The sequence below is a fragment of the Puma concolor genome, chromosome D3, assembly GCF_028749965.1.
Source record: "Puma concolor isolate L17-30 chromosome D3, mPumCon1.1.hap2, whole genome shotgun sequence".
Lineage (NCBI taxonomy): Eukaryota > Metazoa > Chordata > Mammalia > Carnivora > Felidae > Puma > Puma concolor.
Genome location: NC_141678.1, coordinates 10,171,866 through 10,196,366, shown reverse-complemented (window position 1 = coordinate 10,196,366; position 24,501 = coordinate 10,171,866). Strand labels below are relative to the sequence as shown.

General features: G+C 41.2%; 1 protein-coding gene, 1 long non-coding RNA gene and 1 pseudogene across 7 annotated transcripts in view; 2 read left to right on the top strand and 1 right to left on the bottom strand.

Annotated features, from left to right (window-relative positions):
• HECTD4 (HECT domain E3 ubiquitin protein ligase 4) overlaps positions 1-24,501 on the top strand; it is a 190,841-nt gene that overhangs the window by 17,304 nt on the left and 149,036 nt on the right. The window lies entirely within an intron of this gene.
• On the top strand, positions 1,049-2,893 carry LOC147575296 (uncharacterized). The gene is made up of 2 exons (XR_015242235.1): positions 1,049-1,776; positions 2,016-2,893. It is a non-coding gene; the product is annotated as an uncharacterized LOC147575296 (long non-coding RNA).
• On the bottom strand, positions 20,562-20,874 carry LOC147575295 (large ribosomal subunit protein eL42-like; annotated as a pseudogene).

Here is a 24,501-nt window from a genome sequence, read left to right as displayed (position 1 = left end):
TTGCCAGAAGTCAGAATGTGAGCCTTCAGAACTGTGCTCTAACTGTATACAATGATAGCAGTGTTTGTTCATTTTTATATGCATAAAGTTCATATTTCCTGTCATGTAATAGAATGCATAAATTATATGTGTGGTCTGTGGTTTCAAGGGGTGCTTTATTTAATTAAAACTTTTAGGAGAGCAACACATGGTTCAAGATTTCAAAGGTTGAAAAGGAGATTCAGGGAGTGCCTGGGTGGCTCAGTCAGCTAAATGCTGGGTAAGGGACCAACTCTTGATTTTGGCTCAGGTCATGATCTCATGGTTTATGGGATTAAGCCCTGTGTCAGGTGTACTGAGCACAGAGCCTACTTAGCATGTGTGTTCTCTCTCTGTCTGTCTCTCTGTCTCTCTCTCTTTCTCACATACACACACACTTAAATTTTTAAAAATTAAGAAAAAAAAAAAGAAAGAAAATAAATTCAGGGAAAGGTCTTCCTAGCTTTGTCTCCTCAGCAGCAGCCAGGGTAGTGAGCTGGTCTGTGTCCCTCAGAGGTGTCCAAGCAGTTGCACAGCAGATCCGCCTCTGACCTCGACTTCTGCTGTGTCCCCTTCTTCCTTCATTCCGCTGCAGCCACCTTGGCCTTCTGGTGTTTGTCATGAATCAGGCTGGCAGGGCCCAAAGGTTCCCTGCCCCAGGGCCTTTGTTTGTCTCCCTGGACAGAATAAGCCTCCATAAGGCAACAGTCCACACAGGGCATGGTATTTTTGAAACTTTTAAAGTATGAAATAATTGGAAACTTGACGTATTAGAAAACAAAAACAGCCATATTGCCAATGGCAGCTTTAGTTCTCTTAGCAGACCAGTGGGAAAGTTTTGAAATGACTCAAATAATGAATCCTTTTAGATGCATAGTTATATGCTTAGCACAGTTCTACAGAGTACAGATCGATACTTCGAGTACCATGTTTAAGGAAACAGAGGACTTTTAGTCCAAAGGTTCTCTGGTTGCAAGACTGTGTGGTAATTCTACATAATTGGGTGGGTGGGGGCATCCAGTGCCCATTTGGTGCTGAAATATCACCCTTCCTGCTTCTGGAGTTAAACAGATACTTACACGATAAACAAATACGTGTTTTGCATAGGACTAGATTTTATTATTATTTTTTTAGGTTTATTTATTTTGAGAGAGAGAGTGAGCGCGCGCGCGCGCACACACACACACACACACACACACACACACACACACACACACACACACACAGCAGAGCGGGGGAGGGGCAGAGAGAGGGAGAGAGAGAATCAATCCCAAGCACTGTCACCTGGGAGACTGGTGCGGGGCTTGATCCTTGAACGGTGAGTTCATGACCTGAGCTGAAACCAAGAGTTGGTTGCTTAACCAACTGAGCCACCCAGGTGCCTGGCACAGGACTGTTTTTGTTTTGTTTTGTTTTGTTTTTGAATGTTTATTTATCTTGAGAGAGAGAGAGAGAGGGCACAAGCAGGGGAGGGTCAGAGAGAGAGGAGCAAGAGAATCCCAAGCAGGCTTTGTGCTGTTAGCACGGAGCCCGATGTGGAGCTCCATCTCCTGAACCATGAGATTGTGACCTGAGCTGAAACCAAGTAGGATGCTTAACCGACTGAACCACCCAGGTGCCCCAGGACTGGTTTTTAAAAGCGTGTAAAATGCTATAATTATATGGCACTTTCTTTGCCTGTTGTTTTTAGAATATCTGCATGTTAACCTGTGGGGCCATACAGAATATGGTACCCTTTGGGATTTAAAGAAGGAAAGTGTTGGGGCGCCTGGGTGGCGCAGTCAGTTAAGCGTCCGACTTCAGCCAGGTCACGATCTCGCGGTCCGTGAGTTCGAGCCCCGCGTCGGGCTCTGGGCTGATGGCTCGGAGCCTGGAGCCTGTTTCCGATTCTGTGTCTCCCTCTCTCTCTGCCCCTCCCCCGTTCATGCTTTGTCTCTCTCTGTCCCAAAAATAAATAAAAAAACGTTGAAAAAAAAATTTTTTTTAAAGAAGGAAAGTGTACTGAGTGCGGTGTTAGATAAATAAACTGGGACCTCAAAATGCAGGAGCCTTCAGGGGATGTGTGGACACAGAGCGAGCCTAGTGGTTAATCTTTTTGGCTTTGGCATTGACACATCGAGCCAACTTTTAGCCCAGCTCTGCCACCTGTCAGAACTTCCACTTTTTGGTTATAAGATATTTTAAGCTCTTTTTCATGACTTAGACTTAATTATCACTATGTGTGATTTTCAGAAACTGATTGGTAAGACAACTGCACCTCCACCCTGAATGCTCCCAAGTGAATGTTCTCGCAGTTGGCATTTTCTCCCTCCTGCTCGCCCACAACTCCTCACCCTTGGGGTCCGCCTCCCGGTTAAATTCTCATTCCTTTCCTCTGAGCTTACTCTCCTGTCTTTTTCATCGCCTTTCGTCTTTCAGTCACTCCATGGGTGTGACAAAAATGGCTGTCCTTAGGCAACCAGTCACGTCACATCTTCAGCATTCAGAATCTTACAGTTTGTGGGGCTGAAAGGATCTTAGTATCATTTAATCCAGCTTTTTTTCAGAGGTCCTTTAACCTATTGTGGTCAGTACTAAACGACGGAGGCTTTAAAAGTACTTTGGAAAATAAATAGGTTGCATATAGAGCAGTGCTACTCACAGTTTGGTCTGCATACCATGAGCCCATAATGACAAGAGAAGTACAGAAATTGAGAGCGAAGCATTTAGAAACATAACAGTTTGGCGGGCTGATTTTGTATCTGTTGAACACAGTAAACTTGGGACTTGTAGTTTGTGTCTTTTTTTTTTCACATTATTTTTGTAGTAACTTTTTAATTGTATTTTACAAAAGATTTGTTCTGCAGTGGATTAGAAAACAACAACAACAACAACAGCCTGGTTCTTTACCTCAGACAGTTTGAGAAGCACTGATATAGGATATTTAACACAGTGTTTGGCACATAGTAGGCTCTCAAAAACCAATAGCTTGCTCATGTCTTCAAAGTGTGCATTTACTTTGGGTAAGGATGCTAGAAATCTGAGTAGCAGGTAAAGGAAATATTATTTTATAGAAATGAGGTGATTAAAATTGGTAATGCTGTTTTTCAAATACAAGTAATGCAGTTTTTTCCTTTTTAAACGTAGCCTGTACATTGAAGAGCGTTTTATACATAGTAGAAAGCTAATTTATATTTTCACTGATTCTTGGAGATACTTTATAACATTTAACGTGCTACCCATACCCTCAGCTCTGCAAGGTTGGGGGAACTTAAACTCTGGTAGCTAGCCATATCCATAAATATTTGACTATATTATAGCAGTGCTTATATGTTATCTTCTTGGATAAGAAGAGGGAAAGATCTGTTGAAAAGCACTCAGGTTTTGTCAGCTTCCTCATGTCACTCAGCATCTGGAAAGTACATGGTTGTAATATTACTTGGCATTCCCATTTTAACGCAGTTTAGTGCCACATGCAGTGGCCCTTCATTTTCAGGAATCCGTGGCTATTCTTTGGAACTAGATTAGCATGTCCTGTTTTTTTAACTGAATCCAATGTAGTTGAGCTTATATGTGACACAATAAATACAGACTGTCAGAAGCAGTTAGCTTACCGTGGTGTTTACAGGTTTAAGGGACATGTTTTCCATACTACTCAAGATCATGAAATTGCCACTCCTTGTTTAAGGATAAAGGTCATTGACGGGGGTGCCTGGGTGGCTCAGTTCATTAAGTGTCCGAGTCTTGGTTTTGGCTCAGGTTGTGATCTTCAGGTTCATGAGATTGAGCCCCATGTCCTGCTCTGCACTGACAGTGTGGAACCTTTTTGGGATTCTCTATCTCTCTCTCTGCTCCTCCCCCACTAGTGAGCACACTTTCTCTCTCTCTTAAAAGAAATAAATGAACATTAAAAAAAAAAAAAGGTAATTGACTGAGCCAGGTGACTTTCCTGAAATGCCACCCCTTTGAAAATTCTGTCTATAAAGTTTACTTATTTATTTATTTTGAGAATCAGTGCAGAGCCCAACTCAGGGCTTGATCCCATGAACTGTGAGATCATGACCTGAGCCAAGATCAAGAGTCGGTGCTTAACTGATCAAACCACCCAGGTGTCCCTAAAACTTCTGTTTATCATCAAAGAATCCTTAGAAACAAGGTCCTTTTGAGTTAGTAGATTTCATTTTGGCAGGTTTAAAACATTATTTGAATGTTAAGGAACCTGAATGAATTGCTTTTTGCTTGGGGATATCGTCTACCTTTTTGTGATACCATTACACATAATGTAATGGGATAAATCTTTGTCCTTATAATTAAAAGAAACGACACATTTTATTTTTTAAAAATCCACGTGGAATATCCCTAATCTGCTTATTTAGATATAGGATAAATATTTTCTCTGGAGGGCAGGATTCCTTTGTTTTGAGCTTCATTTTTATTTGTACAGGGCTCAAATTCTTTATAATTTTTTTCTTTAAATTTTTTTAACGTTTATTTATTTTTGAGACAGAGAGAGACAGAGCATGAACGGGGGAGGGTCAGAGAGAGAGGGAGACACAGAATCTGAAACAGGCCCCAGGCTCTGAGCTGTCAGCACAGAGACTGACGCGGGGCTCGAACCCACAGACTTGTGAGATCATGACCCGAGCTGAAGTCGGACGCTCAACCGACTGAGCCACCCAGGCGCCCCTCTATAATTTTTTAAAGTAAGCTCTCTGCTCATCATGGGGCTGGAGCTCACGACCTGGGTTGCACGCTCTAGCAACTGAGTCAGCCAGGCGCCCCAAGGCTTAAATTCTTAACATCTGAGAAGTTTGAAACTGAACCAAGATTTGACATAACCAGCATATATCATGGTTGAAGAGTAAGGAGCTTTGCAGTGATGACTGAGAATAATAAGCTATTCAAAGTGTTGCTCCTTGGTTTTAATAGGACCACTTAATTTATACAGTCAGGTTTCCCCCTCTTTCTGTCTCCTTTAGGAGCCAGGCTGAAGAACTTCAGAAAAAAGAACCGCTATTATTAATCCTTTCGAGTGCATATTACATTTTGGCAAATGCTGGCTGATGAGATTAAAATTACCCTTTTGCACTTTAAAAGTTACATTTCTGTAATCATGTTAGCAAGCAGGTGGGTCCTAGGGGGACAGGAAATGAAGATTCTTTTAGCCAACTTTTCAAAGTTTAGAATTTATTTCGGGATTTTGCTTTGACGCATGAAAGGATCTAGTCGTAGTTTCTTAAAATAACTCAGTTTATCTATGTTCGGCAGTCACTGTTGAAATCCAAGGAAGAGCCACATTTTGGAAAATAAGAAAGACAAGTAAGAAACTGGCACTCTTTTGATGGTTTTTTTTTTTTTTTTCTGAGAGAGATGATAAAAACTAAGTAGTATGTAGGTGGGTTAATAATCTCAGAGCCTCTTCTCTCAGGTAGCATGTTTAGAATTTGGGGAAACAGTACAGGTTTGATGAAATATCCATTAACTTAGGTACCTAGTAAGAATCCCTCACTTGTTCTTAAATTGCCCCTTGACTGTAAGGAAGCCATATGTGCCTCCTTGGAACTGTAGAACCGTCAAGATAGCATTCCTAGAGAGGTCAGCAGAGTTTTAACCTGATAATGGTGGCTGCTGGTCAGGGAGCTCTCCAGTTGGGTTCTTAGTTCTTAGGAAATCCTTCTGCTTATTTCCATAGGGTTGTCCTTCTGGGCTAAGGACAGACTTAGTCTCGTCTGGGCTAAGGCAAGGACTTTGTCCTTGTTTTGGATGTTTGTTAAGATGAAAACAGTGATGCTTCCAGCCTTTGGGCGACTTGAGTTCCGGTAGGATTTCTGAAGTTTTCTTCCTTGCACATAAGGTCTTAATCATGACCCTTGCATGTTTCTGCTGTTGAGTTTTTGAGGATCAATTAGAATTATGCTCTGTGTGTTTAAAACTCAGATTGAGAGTTGAAACAGAAAGGTTCTCCTCTGCTTCCTGTATTTTCAAGTGCCTGAATAGAGCAGAGAAAATTTTTGTTACATGGCTGTGTTATGGCCAAATCCCAGTGGGGGCTCTGTGTATTTTAGTAGAGATAACCTGTATGAAGTTCAGCTCTGTACTGGGTTGGGTCATACCCGCCCCCACTGCCTGTTTACCCTCTGCATCCCTACTTGTTTCTTTATAGCTTAGAAATGTGTTTCTTTTTTTTGTTTGTTTAATTACAAAATTTTTTTATTTTGTTTTTATATTTGAGAGAGAGAGAGAGACAGAGTGTAAGAGGGGGAGGGGCAGAGAGAGAGGGAGACACAGAATCCGAAGCAGGCTTCAGGCTCCCAGCTGTCAGCACAGAGCCGGACGAGAGGCTCGGACTCTGAACTGTGAGATCATGACCTGAGCCGAAGTCAGATGCTCTGCCGACTGAGCCACCCAGGCGCCCCTTAATTAAAAAAAGATAATAATAATGTTTATTTATTTTTGAGAGAGAGAGAGAGAGAGACATAACATGAGCAGAGGAGGGGTAGAAAGAGAGGGAGACAGAATCTGAAGCAGGCTGCAGGCTCCGAGCTGTCAGCACAGAGCCTGATATGGGGCTCCAACTCACAAACCACGAGATCATGACCTGAGCCAAAGTCGGACACTTAACCAACTGAGCCACCCAGGCACCCCCCCTTAATTTTTTTTTAATGTTTATCCACTTTCTGAGAGAGAGACAGAGTGCAAGTGGGTGAGGGGCATAGAGAGAGGGAGACACAGAATCCGAAGCAGGCTCCAGGCTCTGAGCTGTCAGTACAGAGTCCAATGCGGGGCTTGAACCCACGAACTTCAAGATCATGACCTGAGCCGAAGTCGGTCTCTTAACCAGTGGAGTCACCCAGGTTTCCCCTTAGAAATGTTGTTGTTGTTTTTTTTAATTTTTTTTAAGTGTTTATTTATTTTTGAGACAGAGAGAGACAGAGCATGAACGGGGGAGGGTGAGAGAGAGAGGGAGACACAGAATCCGAAACAGGCTCCAGGCTCTGAGCTGTCAGCACAGAGCCCGACGTGGGGCTCGAACTCACAAACCACGAGATCATGACCTGAGCCAAAGTCGACCGCTTAACCGACTGAGCCACCCAGGCACCCCACCTTAGAAATGTTTTTAATAGCCATGAGGGAGGCTAGGTGATGCTAACGTTTTAGTGACTTTTAAAGCCAGCTTGTGCAACTTGCCTTTGTATCTGAGTGATTATAGCTAGTTTTTTTTGCCTGTCTAGGATTTGAAATGTTAGTAAAATAGACATGAAACCTTTTCTGAGAAATCTCTAGCTTCCCGGTCCTTATAGGATTATAATGATAGTCACTTCCTTCTTAGTTTCTAAAATAAATTCACACACAATCCAGTTTATCTAAAAATATACCTTCAAACTAACATTAATATTAGATGTGTTTTTAGATCTATAAAAGATGTGGTTCTAGCCAGAAAATGTTTCATGTGCTTTTTCATAGTATAGCCCAGTTTCTTTACTCTGAAAGGGAAATGAAGTTTCAGTCTTCTGAGAAGGTGAAGAAAAATCCAGTTTTATGGTAGAAGCAATTTGGTGTTGTAAACTAGACAAATAGAGCTTTCTTCCTTCAAAAACCCTCTGCTTATAAAGGGTTTGCTATAAAAAAAATTGAGCAAAGCTTTTGGGGTGCCTGGCTGGTTCAGTTGGTAGAGCCTGTGACTCTTGATCTTTGGGTTGTGAGTTCAACCCCACGTTAGACATAGAATTTACTTAAAAAAATAAATTGAGCAAAGCTTTTATTTTTTAAAAATTTTTATTTATTTTTTAAATTTATTTATCTATTTTTTAAATTTTTGAGCAAGAGAGAGAAAGCACGTGTGCATGTGTGCAGGAGGGGAGGGGCAGAGAGAGAGAGAGAGAGAGAGAGGGGGACAGAGGATCCAAAGCAGGCTCTGTACTGACAGCACAGAGCCTGATGTAGGGTTCAAACTCATCAACTGTGAGATCATGACCTGAAGTAGGACGCTAACTGACTGAGCCACCCAGGCACTCTGAGCAAAGCTTTTAGACCACAGTAAGGAAAAGCAGAGCTCTTCTGTAAAGATGCCTCATTTCATGAAGAAAAAAAAGCATAGAAAAAGACTGTCTAGATTAAAGAAAAGACAAGAGGCCTCAAAGCATGGTGGAAGGGACATCACAGCTACCTAGCTTCTCATACTATTGATTAGATTCTTATTTATCAAATTGTGTTCTTGGATATTTATGAGAGACTTTCACAGGTAGGTTAAGTTTCTGCAGCAAGGAACCATCAAAGATTTTTGGTTCTTAGTATTTGATTACAAAATGTTAAATGTTCCCAAAGTGTGTGTTTTTCTCTCATTCTTTTTTTTTTAAATGTTTGTTTATTTTTGAGAGACAGATAGAGAGAGTTGAGCAGGGTAGGGGCAGAGAGGGAAACACAGAATCTGAAGCGGGCTCCAGGCTCTGAGCCGTCAGCACAGAGCCTGATGCGGGGTCTGAACCCATGAACCATGAGCTCATGCATGACCTTAGCCCAAGTTGGACACTTATCTGACTGAGCCACCCAGGTGCCCCATTTTCTACCCTATCTTTGCTCGTTACCCATCCTGTTTGAATCTCACAACATAGTCCAAAAAGTGGAACTTTGAATATATTTTTATGTTTTCATTTTTTTCAAGATTTTGTTTTAAGTAATCTCTACACCCAACTTGGGGCTCAAACTTGCAACCCCGAGGTCAAGAGTCCTCCACTCCACTGACTGAGACAGCCAGGTGCCCCTGAATGTATATTTTTTTTCTTTTTCTTTTTTTTTTTTTTTTAACATTTATTTATTTTTGAGAGAGAGAGAGACAGAGCATGAACGGGGGAGGGTCAGAGAGAGGGAGACACAGAATCTGAAACAGGCTCCAGGCTCTGAGCTGTCAGCACAGAGCCTGACGCGGGGCTCGAACCCACGGACCGCGAGATCATGACCTGAGCCGAAGTTGGACGCTTAACCGACTGAGCCACCCAGGCACCCCGAATGTATTTTTTATAATTAAAGTGCATCTAAGCGAATTTTGTTTTGGTGAATTTTATAAAACCTACCTCAAAGTAATGGGGAAGAGATAGGTATTCTTGCCCTGAATCATAGCTGGGCAGCTCAGAGATTTCTGATGGCTGTTTACTCTTGTCCTTTCCTCAGAGTCTCTTGCTCTGTCTTACACATTTGCATGGATGCAGAAAGAAATGGAGAAGTAAAAGAGCAGCTTTGAATATAGCCTTACCATAAGATGTAGTTTCTGTGCAGACAGAAACTGTATCTCTGTATCTCTATATCATGTACAAACAAAAATAACACCGCCAGCAGCTTCACAATAAAGTCTACCCCAAAAGCACATTTTTGTGTGTCATCTAATATTTAGTAATTCACTTGTCGGACATCTTTTTTTTCTTTGATGTTTCTGTTCCGAGCCTCCTGTTCTCAGCTTTTCCATTACTTAGGAGGGCTATGAAGAAGAATATGTTTAAATGGTTGATTTCAACTCCTAGGTTAGCAAGGGTTGTACATACCTAGTGATCTTATTTTGCATTATTCTTTTTACTTTTTTCCGTGTTTTTACTTTCAAGGGACGTAATGGGACACAAACTAAACCGGTGTCTTATGTTTACTGATGTTATGTCTTATGTTATTTCCCGTCTCCAAGTCATATTGAAACTATGACATAGACCCCGACATATTTTAAGTGAGGCATTCTGTAAAATCAAAACCAAAAAGCTTCTCAATGGGGAAGGTTCTCAATTTCTTCATAATTGCATGCGCATTTGTGAATGAGGGCTCCTTGGTCTTCTTACTACCTACAGTGTGGTACGTGTGCTGAATATTTGTCAAGTCGAACTAAAGCAATAATGTATGAGACAATGGGCATGCGGGGCATGTACCTTATTCGTTCACATTTCTGCGAGGTAACTAGGTATGGGTCATTCTGTGTTTTTAAGACTAGGAAAAGTGAGGAACAGAAAGATTAGTGGCTGACATGCCTTGGATTAGAATTTCTGCCTCTTAAACACACTGAACGGTATTTTATCTGCTAAGCTACATTACTAAGTAGGTGCATATGTCCCTGGTAATGGTATCTTTCTCGCCCATTGGCACAATTTAAGCCAGGCAGGGTAGTATAAAAGCTATGTACAAATACTGTTATGAGCTTTCATGATTTATCTGTAGCTTTAACAGGGAAAAAAACCCCAACTAAATACACTACATTAAACCTTTTACTTTTACCCCCTTGCCTAGAAGTGTCTGTTTATTAAAGAACGAGATTCATTTGTATCTATCCAGCCACTACAGATAGTTTATAGACAGATCTGGAAATCTCCATAGTTGTCTTTGTTGGGGTATTTGTCTAAATGCTTCTCTTTCCCAAAGGACTCACCTGGGTTTTCACTATTAAAAGATTATTTAGATTGGTTACCTAGGGAAGATCTCCATGGTGTTGTGAGCAATATTCTGAGAGAGCAGAAGGAGGGGCAGCTGTGTGCCCTTATCTGTGTCTCGGCAGACACTAAACAAACTCCACCCTGGCGTGTTTGGTGTGAGCGATAGCGTCAGAGCTGATGCTGAGGCCTGTCCTTCGTGGACGGAGGACCTCCCTTCAGCAAACTTGGATTACTTTGGATGCAAGAGATTTGAATTCTTTGGAAACACTAATAAAGGAGGCAGGAGGGGCGTGCACAGTGGGCTCCTTGATGCATCTGCACAGAAAGCTAGGTACAGATCTCTCAGGTCTGCAGGGTAGAGAATACAAACCCTTACCCATGCTGAGTGGTGGCTGGAATAGGAAATGAGGTGGCCGATGAATGAAGGTGATGATTTATGTTGCCACTCACACTCAGTTGGATTTCCGACACAGAATCGAGCTCCTGCTTAGGGAGACTAACAGGCCCTTAATGTAGGTAAACCACAACTTAGCGTTTGGTTCTAATCGACTGAGCTAGCCATGGGAGCCAAAAGAACTGACCCAGCCCTCTCACTGAAAGGTCTCATAACCAGGAGAACAAAGGGTGGTGTAACGTGTGGCCAAGAGGACTGGCATCAGGAATCGGAGCAGACTGTCTGTGGAGAATACAAATGGAGAGTGTGTCTTGCTGGCAGCTTTAAGCTTTTAAAATTGAATTATTAAAAAAGAAAAAGAAGGGGCGCCTGGGGGGCTCAGTCGGTCGAGCGTCCGACTTCGGCTCAGGTCATGATCTCGCGGTTTGTGAGTTCGAGCCCCGCGTCGGGCTCTGTGCTCACAGCTCGGAGCCTGGAGCCTGCTTTGGATTCTGTGTCTCCCTCTCCCTCTGCCCCTCCCCTGCTCATGCTCTGTCTCTCTCTGTCTCAAAAATAAATAAAAAAAATAAAACATTAAAAAAATTTTTTTAATTGAATTATTTTTGATTATGATGAAGATAAAGCCTTAGTCACTTGAGGGACACTATAAAGAAGTTTGATTCCTTTGAAGCCTAGAAAAAGGAATTCATCCAAGAACACTAAAGCATAAAGTTTATTAGGTAAAAATATACCGAGAGACTGGGGAGTATTTCTTTTACCTCACTGGCTTCGTATCCTTAATAGGGAAAAACAAAATAGGTACTTTAACCGTCCAAGAAGCAAATTCTGGAATTTGGAGGCTTATGGGAACATGGCAGTACTGCTCCCCAAATCAGCAAAACCAAAAAAAGGAAAGTGACACAAAAGGGCATTTCTTCTAATAACGTATGTTGTTTCCTCAGAAATGATTATGACCTTCCTCCTTTTAATAGTGAGAACAATGTGTTTATCTTGGGTTTTGAGTCTAATAAGACATCTGATGCTGAAAGAAAAACTGCCGTGTTTTTGTTTCCAATGGTCTTTCCAAAAAAATATAAATACTTTCAGAAATAGGAAATTATTTGAGGTATTCCCATCATTCTATTGCATTCTAGAATTAGGTAGGCTCCTTTAATCAAGTTTGTTTTTTCTCTTTTGCTCTCAGCCCTTACCAAATATAAAATCCTCCTACACTTGCTCGCCCATTTTTTACTCCATAACACTCCAGGCGCTGTTTCCAGGAAAAGGTTAAAATTAAGAATGATGTATTTCCTGCTGACCACCATGTTTGTACTGCCACAGCTGAATTCTGGGCCAATTTCTTTTGCCATCTGTTCCCAGCGTGGAGAAGTTGAGATTCATATAACAACGAGAGAGAAGCGAAGCTAGATGTTTCATCTGACTTCTACGCCCAGAAGCATGGCTTATCTTTGCCAATTAGACTCTTCACTGGTGAATAACTTGACATGGAAATATCACGTGGCAAATCTTTAAAATGTTGATCTTAGAGTTTCCTGCTAGGCCTCTCTGTGTGTAATTTTTTAAAAAGTACTGAAAATATTTTATTTTGTTTTGTAGCCTCCTTTATTTACCTGTTATATTTTAAATATTTTTTCCCCATGATATTCTATACCCCCTATCCCATTCAAAGGCAATTTGTGTTTAGTTGACCCTACCTGGAAAAAAAAAAAAAAGTTAAAAATCGACCATAACCCTCCACTGTTAAGATTTTGGAACCTGTTCCACTCTTCTCCCCCTTCTATAAATACACAGTATATATACACACATGTATTTATATGTAAAGCATACATGTGCACACTTAAAAACCAGGATTATGCTCTTCCTAACATTTTAATGCATACAAGTTTTAAGTTTTTGATCCATAGTTCTGTTTGATACAGCATTCAAGGAGCATCACAAAACCTATTTCAGGGGCGCCTGGGTGGCTCAGTTGGTTAGGCGTCTGACTTCAGCTCAGGTCATGATCTCCGTGAGTTGGAGCCCCGCGTCTGTGCTGACAGGTCAGAGCCTGGAGCCTGATTCGGATTCTGTGTCTCATTCTCTCTCTGCCCCTCCCCCACTTGTGCTCTGTCTGTCTCTCAAAAATAAACAAACGTTAAAAAAAAATTACCTATTTCAAGGACATAGAGAATCTGCTTGGTAGCTTATTTTTCTCAATCATAAATTTGATCAGTTCCTTAACTGTTGCTTTTGAGATTGCTTACAAAAACAGGTAACAGGGCCACTGAGATAAAATATATGGTCCTCCTAATGCATCTCCTTGTAGAACATTGTGTTACTCTAGTTTATTTTATTTTTTTAATTTTTAATTTTATTTACTTAAGTAATCTCTACACCCAGTGTGGGGCTTGAACTCACAACCCTGAGATCAAGAGATGTATGCTCCTCCAACTGAGCCAGCCAGGCACCCCAATCTGGTTTATGTCTTAATGTCAAAGCAATCAACTTTTCTCTGGGCAACAGTGCTTTGAATAAATTAAAAAAAAAAATGCTTTTCCATCTGCAGTTAGAATGCTTGGTGTTTAAAACTTTCAACCTTTATGTTCACTGTGCTCCAACATTTTATCTCTGTCCAAACTAAGAAGGAACTGTTTCTGCTCTCAAGCCCGGGCAAGGACTTGGCAGAGCCAGTAAGGTGATAGCCTGTAACAGCTCCAGCAGGGAATTCTGTGTATTGCCCTGTTGTACGTCATCCATATAAACGGAATATGTTCATAGTTCGTATGGCAAGCAGTTGGCATGCAAGCTCGTAAGTCTCGGGCCAGCACACGGTCCATATGTTCGAAATCCACGATTCTTAACACCTGCCGTGGGGCCCCCCCTCCTTCTGCCCTGAGCATCGTTGCCTCAGGAAACCACTGTGACTGGGGAGAGTGTGATTTATCTCTCAGCTGTGTTGGAATCGAAGGAAACTTGGGGATCGTAGCCCAAGTCCTATCCACTAGGAGTCTGATAGTATTCCTAATATCAGTATGCATATTGATGGCTGGTGGTAGGTGACTGAAGTGTAAGTAAATTCCTCAAATTTACCTGGCTTTGTACTTCAGTCACTGGGGCGTTCCCAGTCCTAGAGTTTCCGTTGTCAAGGCATCTTGGCAGATGCCAGCTCATTTATCTTCAGAGATTCTTTGCAGCTTTATTGAAGTACAATTGACAAACAAGAGATTTTAAAATTTAACGTCTGCCCCCCCGCCGCGAGAAAAGAAATACATATTGTATCTAATAAATGGATATATTTATGGAAAAAGAAACTGAGGTATGAGGAATTTGGATTATAAACTGTAATGCAAGGATTATAAACTATAATCAGGAGGCCAAGTTCAATCCACAGATAGTTTTTGTTTGGCACGTAGAGTTTTCAGAAATACTTTAATTTGAACGTCTTTAGGAGGGATCTGCACGGTCCAGTTTGCCGTGGACCTTACCGTTCGTTGTGTGTGAAATACTAATCTGAATAATTGATGACCTCTTTCTACTAGGAAAGTGCTTATTTAGGAATATGAATCCCTGGTCTCCTTTTCTCCTGTTTTCAAAAGAGAATGACCAAGTGGGGCTGTTACTGGCTACCCACACCCCCTGGCCACCGAGTTTGTGGTGGCAAATAAGCCACCAGTGACTCTCAGAGCCATTGTGGGGGCTCTAGAAATTCAGAACTCTGGCAGCCTCAGCACAAAAGCTTTATCTCCTGTTTCATGTTATAAACTGGTCATTTTTCTCTCTTGGAAACCCAAGAATACCTTCAACCATTTTCTTTTTTCTTTTTTTTTTTTTTTTTTGGAGAGTACAGTATCTGGCATTTCATCCTAGTAATTTTATGCAAATTTTAGGCTTCATCCTAAACAAAAAGTTTGGGTGGCAGTAGAGGGTGGACAGGGTTTTTCAAGTCATACTTGATAAAAATTAACTGGGATGCCTATTACATATACAGACTCCCAGGACCTCTGACGGAAGGTGTAGGGGCAGTATGTGTTTCTAACTGGCGCTCAGGGTGACTCAGCGTGTCTGGAAACACGTGGTGTGGTTCAGAAAGTGGGCTCTGAGCTTAGAGACTACCTTTTAATGCCAGTTCACCATTTTCTGATGACAAGACCTTGGCCGGTGGCTTAATCTGCTACACCAGCAATTTCCTCATCTGTAAAATGGGGACAGTATTACTATTTACCTATCGAATGCTATGCTTAGGGACTGTATAGTAAATGGGAGCTTTTTAGCCCAGTTTCTAGCACATAAACCTTTGGTAAATGTAGTTCCCTCACCACCAGACTTCCTGTGAGCTCTTGACCGACAGCGTTCTAGAGCCTTCAGGAGAGACTATGTGCTTTCTATTTGTTCTAAAATAACTTCTTACAAAATAATATACGTTCTACGGAGAAAATTTGAAAGAGCAAAAGGAAGAAAAATACAAATTACTTGTACTCCATTATTTTATGAATTTACTGCTAGTCTCCGTAGACAGGTGTTAGAATGTGATTAATATATAGTTAGTAATTTTCTTTTGTGAAATAATTGTACTTGAATTGCTTATTTTGCTATTTACATTTGTGTCTCTTATATTAAGGTATTTTTTTTTTTTGACTTAGTTAGTGTTTGTTCGTTTTTATAGATGTGGTTTAGAGTCTTTTTTAAAAGATTTTATTTATTTATTTTAAGTTTATTTATTTTGAGAGAGCGAGGGAGCAGGGGAGGGGCAGAGAGAGAGGCCAAGAGAGAGAATCCCAAGCAGGCTCCGCATCGTCAGTGCAGAGCCTGGTGTGGGGCTCACACTCATGAACCATGAGATCATGACCTGAGCTGAAATCAAGTGTCAGATGCTTACCTGACTGAGCCACGTAGGCGCCCCCTTTTAAGGTTTTATTTTTAAGTAATCTCCACACCTAAGATGGGGCTCAAACTTACAATCCTGAGATCGAGAGTCACATGCTCTAACAAAGGTTTAGTCTTGTTTATTGTTTTTGTATGGTTTCATTTTTTTTTTTTTTTCTAAATCCAAAAATTTTGTATTCGACAGGAAAAACTTGAGATAGTCCATGGAACCAGTCCATGGAACCAGTCTCTTTTCCATTAGTACCTATGGGCCTCTGCTGTGTTGAGCTTTTTATGAACTAGTTACGTTGGTTTTAGAATTTATATCTGAACCACAGATACTGCTGGCTTGTTTAGTTTCTTACAGTGTGACTATTTACTTGGCTGAATTTTGTGCTTAACATCATCCAAGCTGTTTCAGAAATCACAGGACCAGTTATAATATAGCCTGGCAGTTTTTGGCCTACAGCTTCAGACGACATTGTAGGATATTTCCACGGTGGTTGTTGATTTTCCTCCTTAAATCCATTGAAAGTTGGGAATGCTTTAGAGTTAAAAAATTTATGTTTACCCAAGAGTGACAATTTTAAGTAAATGGGAGTCAGAATTTATTACAAACATTGGTTAAGTCATTCTACAGACTTGCCTCAGAAGTCCTTGTGAAGAGAGATCTAGAATTCACATTCAGGCCTGTTCAAATCCGGTTCCGCTGTCTTCCTGCCACAGTTGGCCCCCTGCAGGCATGTTCTGAATCCTTTAGTAACAAAGCCTGAAGATGCCACTACAGAATACATGTAGTAATCATCTTTCAACATCAATGCTATATGCATGTTTCCGCAACTTGTTTTTTCCTACTCGTATCTTAGAGCTTGATTCATGTGTGTATATACATGAATTGTATGTATATAAGTATGAATTATACGTACCTATATTATATCTATGTGAATTGCTTAGTCTCATTCTTGTATTTAGCCCTTCTATTGATGGACATTTTAGGTTGATTTCAACTTTTCTTTAATGAAACAATATTCGGTATCTTTGTACACCAAACGTTTCTAAATCTTCACAAGCACTTATCAACACTTCATACATCAAACACCACATCATAAATGAAGTTTGTTGGACTGAATTTGGAGAATACTGTTTTATTTTATTTATTTGTAAATAGAATTCAGTAGTACTTGTCAAGTTTTAGTGTTGTCAAAAATTTTGAGAGAATGTCAGTATGACTAGCTACCTATGTGGTGGTCTGGGACATCAAAAATACGAGTTGAACCCTTTTAAAACAAATCCATATAACAAAAATATTTTTAAGTTTTAGTTGGTGGGTGGGTGCCTGGGTGGCTCGGTTGATTAAGTGTCTGACTCTTGATTTTGGTTCAGGTTATGATCTTACGGTTCGTGAGATTGAGCCCCGTATCAGGCTCTGCACTGACAGCTTGGAGCCTGTTTGGGACTCTCTCTCTGTCTCTGTCTCTCTGCTCCTCTCCTGCTCACGTGTGCACGCTCTCTCTCTCAAATAAAGTCTTAGTTGGTGGAATTTATTTTGTTTTATATACAAATACAGCACATTTCCAGTGCAATTAAAAAATTGATATATTTTTGGAGGTTATTTTGCCTGTAGTTTTAGAGTTTTAATGAAATTATAAAATTACAGTTATAGATTTTGGAAAAAAAGAAGGAATCTCATCTTTCATTTTAGCAGTGACCGCTGGGTAATATACAGTGTTGTAAGTTAAATGTGCATCAGTGTGGTGAATTACAGTGGTTTTGAAATAACTTTCTAAGATGTAAAGTGTTTTGATTGTGCTTCATGCTTCATTTTGTTTGTTGTCTGTTACATGGCTTACTAAAGAATGAATTCCTTGGGTAAAAAAATCATATTGGAAAGAGAAATTGAACTTTACATATCTTGTGACATTTCAGAACACAGGTATAACATGGTATAATTTGGTATATATGGCTTTGGCAGCAAAAATAGTAAAAAAAATCTCACAAGTAACTTCAGACTGTTGAAATCCATAGTGTGCTATGTCTTTTTCATTGTTGTAGAATATTTTCATGGGTTCATCCTGTATCATTTCTAGGCAGGGGCTTTATGACTCAGAAGTGATAGTAAAATCAGCACAAAGAGGGGGAATTGTATGTATTTTGCTTTAGTAATTGATAAAACTCTTAGAAATTTATTCTATTAAAATTTTTTTTTAAGTTTATTTATTTCTGAGAGAGAGACAGAGACAGAGCATGAGAGGGAGAGGGACAGAGGGAGAGAGGGAGACACAGAATCTGAAGCAGGCTCCGGGCTCTGAGCTGTCAGCGCACAGCTAGATGTGGGGCTTGAACTCGTGAACCGCGAGATCATGACCTGAGCCAAAGTCAGATGCTTAACCAACTGAGCCACCCAGGCTCCCCAAAACTCTTAGAAATTTAAAATCATGGTTCCAGATCAAGGCCATAACAAGTAGATGTTTTTTTTCCTTGTTTTTCTGATCATGGGACAGGACGAGTAGCTTGGCGATGAATCTTGTGTATTTCAGATATCAAAAAGTAAAACCAGAGGTTAAATATCCATTCAGGCTTTCTAAAGTCCAAATGAGAGGAAAATGTATGAACAAACCTTTGGGATTGATAGTCATAGGTAATTATTTTGGATGAGCGATGTGTTGATATGTGTTAATTTCGTCAGAAAGTTTTGTTTTTAGATGTAAATACATTTTAACCAGGAGTTTCTGGATTTACCCCTGATTTGCTAAGATAGGAGATGAATATCTAAGTATTTATATGGTTAAGCTCTGTGTTACCTTCTTTCTAATGGTTTATACATATATTCCTTGTTCCCTGCCCCCAACAACATATTAAGTCTTAGCTAGAAAAGGTGCATTTAATTTTAGCTATTTGGTTAGTTTTTCTGAACATTTGTTCTTTGCAGACTGAGAGAGACAGATGGATTTGAATCCTAAAGCGGAGTCTTTTGATTTAGTACAAGAAATAACCAGTAAAGTGATAGACAAGGTTTCCAGGCAGTTTTAATTAGTCAGGCACAGCTGTGAGCAGGAATCGACGAGAAGGGCAAGACGCAGTGGCACAAAAGACACAGCCTTTCTCACGTTTCTTAGACGTGCACTTAGTGGTCAGCCATGGTCATTGGTAATTTTTATTGAGTAGTCACTTGGTGCATATTCACAGTTTAGCCCAACGTAGCGGACAATTACAGGCCATGGTTTCGAATTAATCTCTGATCTTATCAGAGTTTGAATAACACTGATTTCAGCTTTCTTGTTGATGTTGACCACAGGAAGATGAGGTCAGGAGTCTCAGATAGCAGTGCTGACCTGGCAGTGTGTTTGGAAGTGGTGCCTCATTGTATCTGCTGCTTTTGGTTGTTTTGTTTGTTGGAGGGTGGGGGGAGATGTAGGTGTACTATTAGGTAGCATTGTTGGTCATTTGCTCATTCAATAAATATTTATTGAGCACTTATTATGTGCCAGAATATGTGCATGGGATACACATTAGGGGAACAGAATAGGCAAAGTTGTATGGATGGAGTTTGAATAAATTTGAAAAAGTTCTTTTTTTTTTTTTAAATTTCAGATAATACTAATGCTATTGAGTGCTTACTGCATGCCAGGTGCTGTACTTTGTGCCTGATTTCTGGAGAAACAATTAAAAATGTACTGAGATTTTAGGGTAGAAGATATGAATGAATCTAAGTGTACAATCTATCAGAATTCTTCTGGTACGTATAATCATCTGTAAAACTGGTATTTTAAGTGAGCATATGATTAGAATCCCTTCTGTGCACAGTTCTGAGGATCAGCAGATTTTGCCAACTGGGACTTTCTATATCCCTTATGGGAGAGTTCATTGTCACACTTAATGTCAGGTGGCAGTAGTTAGCTTATTGCAGGCGCTCAAATCAAGTGGTTACTGTAGAACAGGGTTTCTCCATCGAGGTCAGGTGATTCTCGGGTGTGGGGCCTTCCCTATGTATTGTAGGCTATTTAGCAGCCCCCACCGGATACCAGTAGTGCCTCTATACTTAGAACAGCCAAAAATGTGTGTAGGCATTGCCAGATGTCCCCTGGGAGGCGGTCTCTCCCCAGCTCCCTCCTCTCCCCTCCCTTAAGTCTCTGCATTAGGAGCTAGTTTCCCTAAACAATCAGCAGCTCCTTCCAGAGGCAGAGAGAACTCCAGCATCACCCAAAGCTTAGTCTGTGTATCAGCTCACACTGTTCCTAAAAATGTGAAGCACTTGGGCCACTCACACCTTATACTGCGATACTCTCGTTATGCAATGATGCCATCTCTAGGGAAACGGATAAGTGTTTATCAGCAGTGGGGATAATGATCTTGGTCTGCTTTTCAGGGCTGCAATAATAAGGAAGTACAACATTTTTTATTAAATATATATTAAAATATATTCATTTTGGGTAGAGCTTTTGAGTATATAAATAAAAATTTTTAAATGTATGTTATTCTGTAATCTTACCACTCAAGAAATGGGTCCATACTGGTATCTTTAAAGCCCCCTGCATGCTCTACAATTCAGCCCTTCCTCTCTCCTACATAGGAGGCTACTATCCTGAATTCTGTTTCTTTTTCTTCCTTCCTTTCTTTCTCTCGCTTTCTTTCTCTCTCTTCCTTTCCCCTCCCCTCCTCCCCTCCCCTCCTCCCCTCCCCTCCTCCCCTCCCCTCCCCTCCTCCCCTCCCCTCCCCTCCCCTCCTCCCCTCCCCCCCTCCCCTCCCCTCCCCTCCCCTCCTCCCCTCCCCTCCCCTCCCCCCCTCCCCTCCCCTCCGCTCTCCTCTCCTCTCCTCTCCTCTCCTCTCCTCTCCTCTCCTCTCCTCTCCTCTCCTCTCCTCTCCTCTCCTTTCAGCAGGGTAACCTCCAGATTTTATTGTCTTCATAATATAACAAAATAGGAAGCTTAGACCTGGATGAGTCAGCCCTTCATCTTCTTATCTCCTCCCAGTTCAGATGGCTTGCCTCTCTTAACAGCCAGCATTCTCTTAGACCTGCAGGTAGGCTCAGCACATCCAAGCCTCGGACAGGCTTCTTTGCCATTTTAGCCTTTTTCTGGAAAATTGGCTTACTGTGCCCACCACAGCCACTCTGCTCCCTGTTGTAATGCTGCTTTCCCTGGGCACGAAGAGAACCTTTGCCTTTCTTGTACTCTGTCACTTTGTGGGGCTGGTGCCTACCACACTCTCACAGAAAGTCCAGTGGGTTTTAGGAACCATTCACCACATTTCTGAGAGTGCTAGAGCATCGTCTTTTGCTTTTCTTTCTTTCTTTTTTTTTTTTTTATTTTTAATGTTATTTTTTGAGAGAGAGACAGAACATGAGTGGGGGAGGGGGAGAGAGAGAGAGAGAGAGAGAGAGAGAAAGGGAGAGAGAGGGAGACACAGCATCCGAAGCAGGCTCCAGGCTCCAAGCTGTCAGCACAGAGCCTGATGCGGGGTTTGAACTCACGAACCGCGAGATCATGACAAGCTGAAGTTGGACACTCAGCCAACTGAGCCCGCCCCCCCGTACCCCTGTCTTTTGCTTTTCTTTATTGTTTTATCATACGTACGCAACCCTAAACATGATAGAGCTTAGTTATCTTGTGTTTTGAGACCTTATAAATGCAGTTGCCATATGTATTTTTTTGGTGGCTTTTTTCTTGGCTCCACATGTATGATGATTCTTCTGTGTTGATGTGTGTAACTATACTTTTAATTTTCACTGCTGCCTAATTAAATGACATTTAACTCTCTCGTTGATGGATATTTGAGTCTTTTCCAGTTTTGTTGTTATGTTGCTGTGAATATTCTCATTCTTGTCACCTGGTATTCATGTGTAAGAATTTCGGAGGTGGATTGCTGGATTGTGGGCTATATGCATATAGTAGGCTGGATGATAGGTAGCCTCTAAAGGAGGCTAATCTCTGGCACCTGTAAATGTTACTTCTTACGGGGAGAGGTGCTCTGCGATGTCATTATGTTAAGGATTTTGAGCTGGGTAGATTTTCCTAGCTTTTCAGGTGGGCTCTAAGTGCAGTCACAAGCATCCTCATGAGAGGAGAGGCCAAGGGAGATTGCCCAGGGAATAAAAGGAGACCATGTGCGCGTAGAGGGAGTGATGCGGCCACGGCCGAGGAGCGCCAGCAGCCGTCCGAAGGTGGAAGAGCCAAGAGACAGATGCCCTGCTAGAGCCTCTCGTGGGAGTGTGGCCCTGCCAGCACCTTGAATTTGGCCTCGTGGTAGTGAGTGTGGACCTCTGGCCTTCGGAACTGTGAGCCGATAAATATCTGTTGTTTTAGGCCACTGGTTTGCAGTGATTTGTTAGCACCGCCTTGGGAAATGAAGACGATGCGTTTTCAGTTTAACTGGATGATGCCAGTTTTTCTCGAAGGTGCTTGTGCTAATTTATATTCCCACTGGAAGCGTCTAAGAATTCCTGTTGTTTCACATTCTGGTCAGTATTCGGTACTATTGCACTGTACCGGTGGGAGGTTTCACTGAGCAATTCTGTAAAACCTAGGACAATTTCCCCCTCCCGCCGCTCCCCCAAACCTAGTAGAAATCTTGAAACATTTAGTTCAGTAGTTAAAAACACTGAGTGCATTAATAAGGTAAAAATGTTGATGTTAAATGATAATGAAGTTGAGGGGTTTGGTTGAACTTCTAAATCTGCTGTAGATAATGTGGTCCCCTGTTCTTTCTCTTGTCTCCTCTCCTAACCAGTAAGGATCTTCTGTACACACTCTTCCTTCTCTAGAAAAGAATCCAGTGATTCTTCGGCACTCCTTGCGTGAACTGGCATGCTCTTGAGTTTCTGTTTGGTTCATTTCTATTTTTACTGCTGCATTTTACAAAATCCTTCTGGCTAAACATAGATTGGTAAAATAGTATTTTGGGGGACGGGCAGTAACCATAACCTACCTACTCGATAAGCTAGTATATTTGTGCATATGTTTTGTTTAAAACGCTTTTTAAAAAAAATGCTTATTTTTGAGAGAGCACGAGCAGGGGAGGGGCAGAGACAGGCGGACACAGAATATGGACGAGGCTCCAGGCTCTGAGGGACTCGAACTCACAAATGCAAGATCATGCCTTGAGCTGAAGTTGGACCCTGAGCCGGCTGAGCCCTCCCAGGTGCCCCGGTGCATATATTTTGAAGGAACAGATGTTAGTCATCAATTCCAGAATACATATTACAACTTTGTTTCGTGAAGTATGTTATTTGGTGATAAACCTATTGCTCGTAGAGACAATAATTGTACCTTAGAGGTGAATTGCATTTGGCACTGTAAATAGAATTTAAAAATGTATTTTCTGGGGTCCCTGGGTGGCTCAGTCGGTTAAGCATCTGACTTCGGCTCAGGTCATGATCTCATGGTCTGTGAGTTTGAGCCCCGCGTCGGGCTCTGTGCTGACAGCTGGGAGCCTGGAGTCTGCTTCGGATTCTGTGTCCCCCTCTCTCTCTCTGCTCCTCCCCTGTTCATGCTCTGTCTCTGTCTCAAAAATAAACATTAAAAAAAAAGTATTTTCTTTCGGTTGATTTGTTTTCTGTTTTTCTTAAGGGTAAGTATATAAGCCGATATGTTAGGAAAGTGAATTAATAGCTGTTTGTAAACAGTTTTGAGGGTCTGAAGAAAAACTTTCTACTAGCAAAATTAAGTGGTGAGTTGAGGTGATTTAGCTAGATCTGTTTTAAAAGACTGCTTGTTTGAGTAGAGTCCTAGCGTTGGAAGAAGAAATTTTTGTCATTTACAAGGACGATAACAAAGGGCCGTCTGGTTTCTTCCTGATTCTGGCTAACGATGGGCCTCTTACAACCTCTGTACACCCTGTTTTAGTTTCGACAGCCTTTATTATTTTTTTGTTTCATTTATTTCAGTAATCTCTATGCCCCACATGGGGCTCAAACTCATGACCCCGAGGTCAAGAGTCCCATTCTCTTGAACACACACAAAAAACCCAAAACAGAGGCATCTGGGTGGCTCATTTGGTTAAGGGTCCCACTCCTGATTTCCAATCAGGTCATGATCTAATGATGGTGGGATTGAGTCCTGCATCAGGCTCTGCACTGGCATTGCAGAGTTCCCTCTCTACCTCCCTGTTCCCCGCCCCCCCCCACTCCCCACTCTGTCAAAATAAGTAAACATTAAAAAACCTTATAAAACATTTGGAAAATTGCAACAAAACCAATAGAATTGCATAATGGATCCCTATATATCCATCACCAACTTGAACGATTTTCAACTCCTGCCCAATCTTGTTTCAGCTATAACTGCTACCTGCTTATCTCTTTCCCGTATTATTTTGAAATGCACGACCTATCACTTTTTAACATCGTGTTGTATTAGTTTCATGTGTACAATATAGTGATTCAGCCATTCCATACATTACCTGGTGTTCATCACAAGTGCAATCTGTAATCCCCATCACCTAGTTCAGCCATTCCCCCACCCACCTCCCCTCTGGTAAGCATCAGTTCTCTAGTTTCTCGATTTCCCTTTACTCATTTTCTCTTTGCTTTTTTTATTAAAAATTTTTTTTCTTTAACTTTAATTTTTTAAAAAATTTACATCCAAATTAGCCTATAGTGCAACAATAATTTCAGGAGTAGATTCCTTAGTGCCCCTTACCCATTTAGCCCATCCCCCACTCCGTTACCCTCTGTCTGTTCTCCATATTTATGAGTCTTGTCTGTTTTGTCCCCCTCCCTGTTTTTATATTGTTTCCCTTCCCTTATGTTCATTTGTTTTGTCTCTTAAAAAGTCCTCATTTGAGTGAAGTCCTATGACTTTTGTCTTTCTCTGGCTAATTTCACTTAGCATGATCCCCTCCAGTTGCATCCACATTGTTGCAAATGGCAGG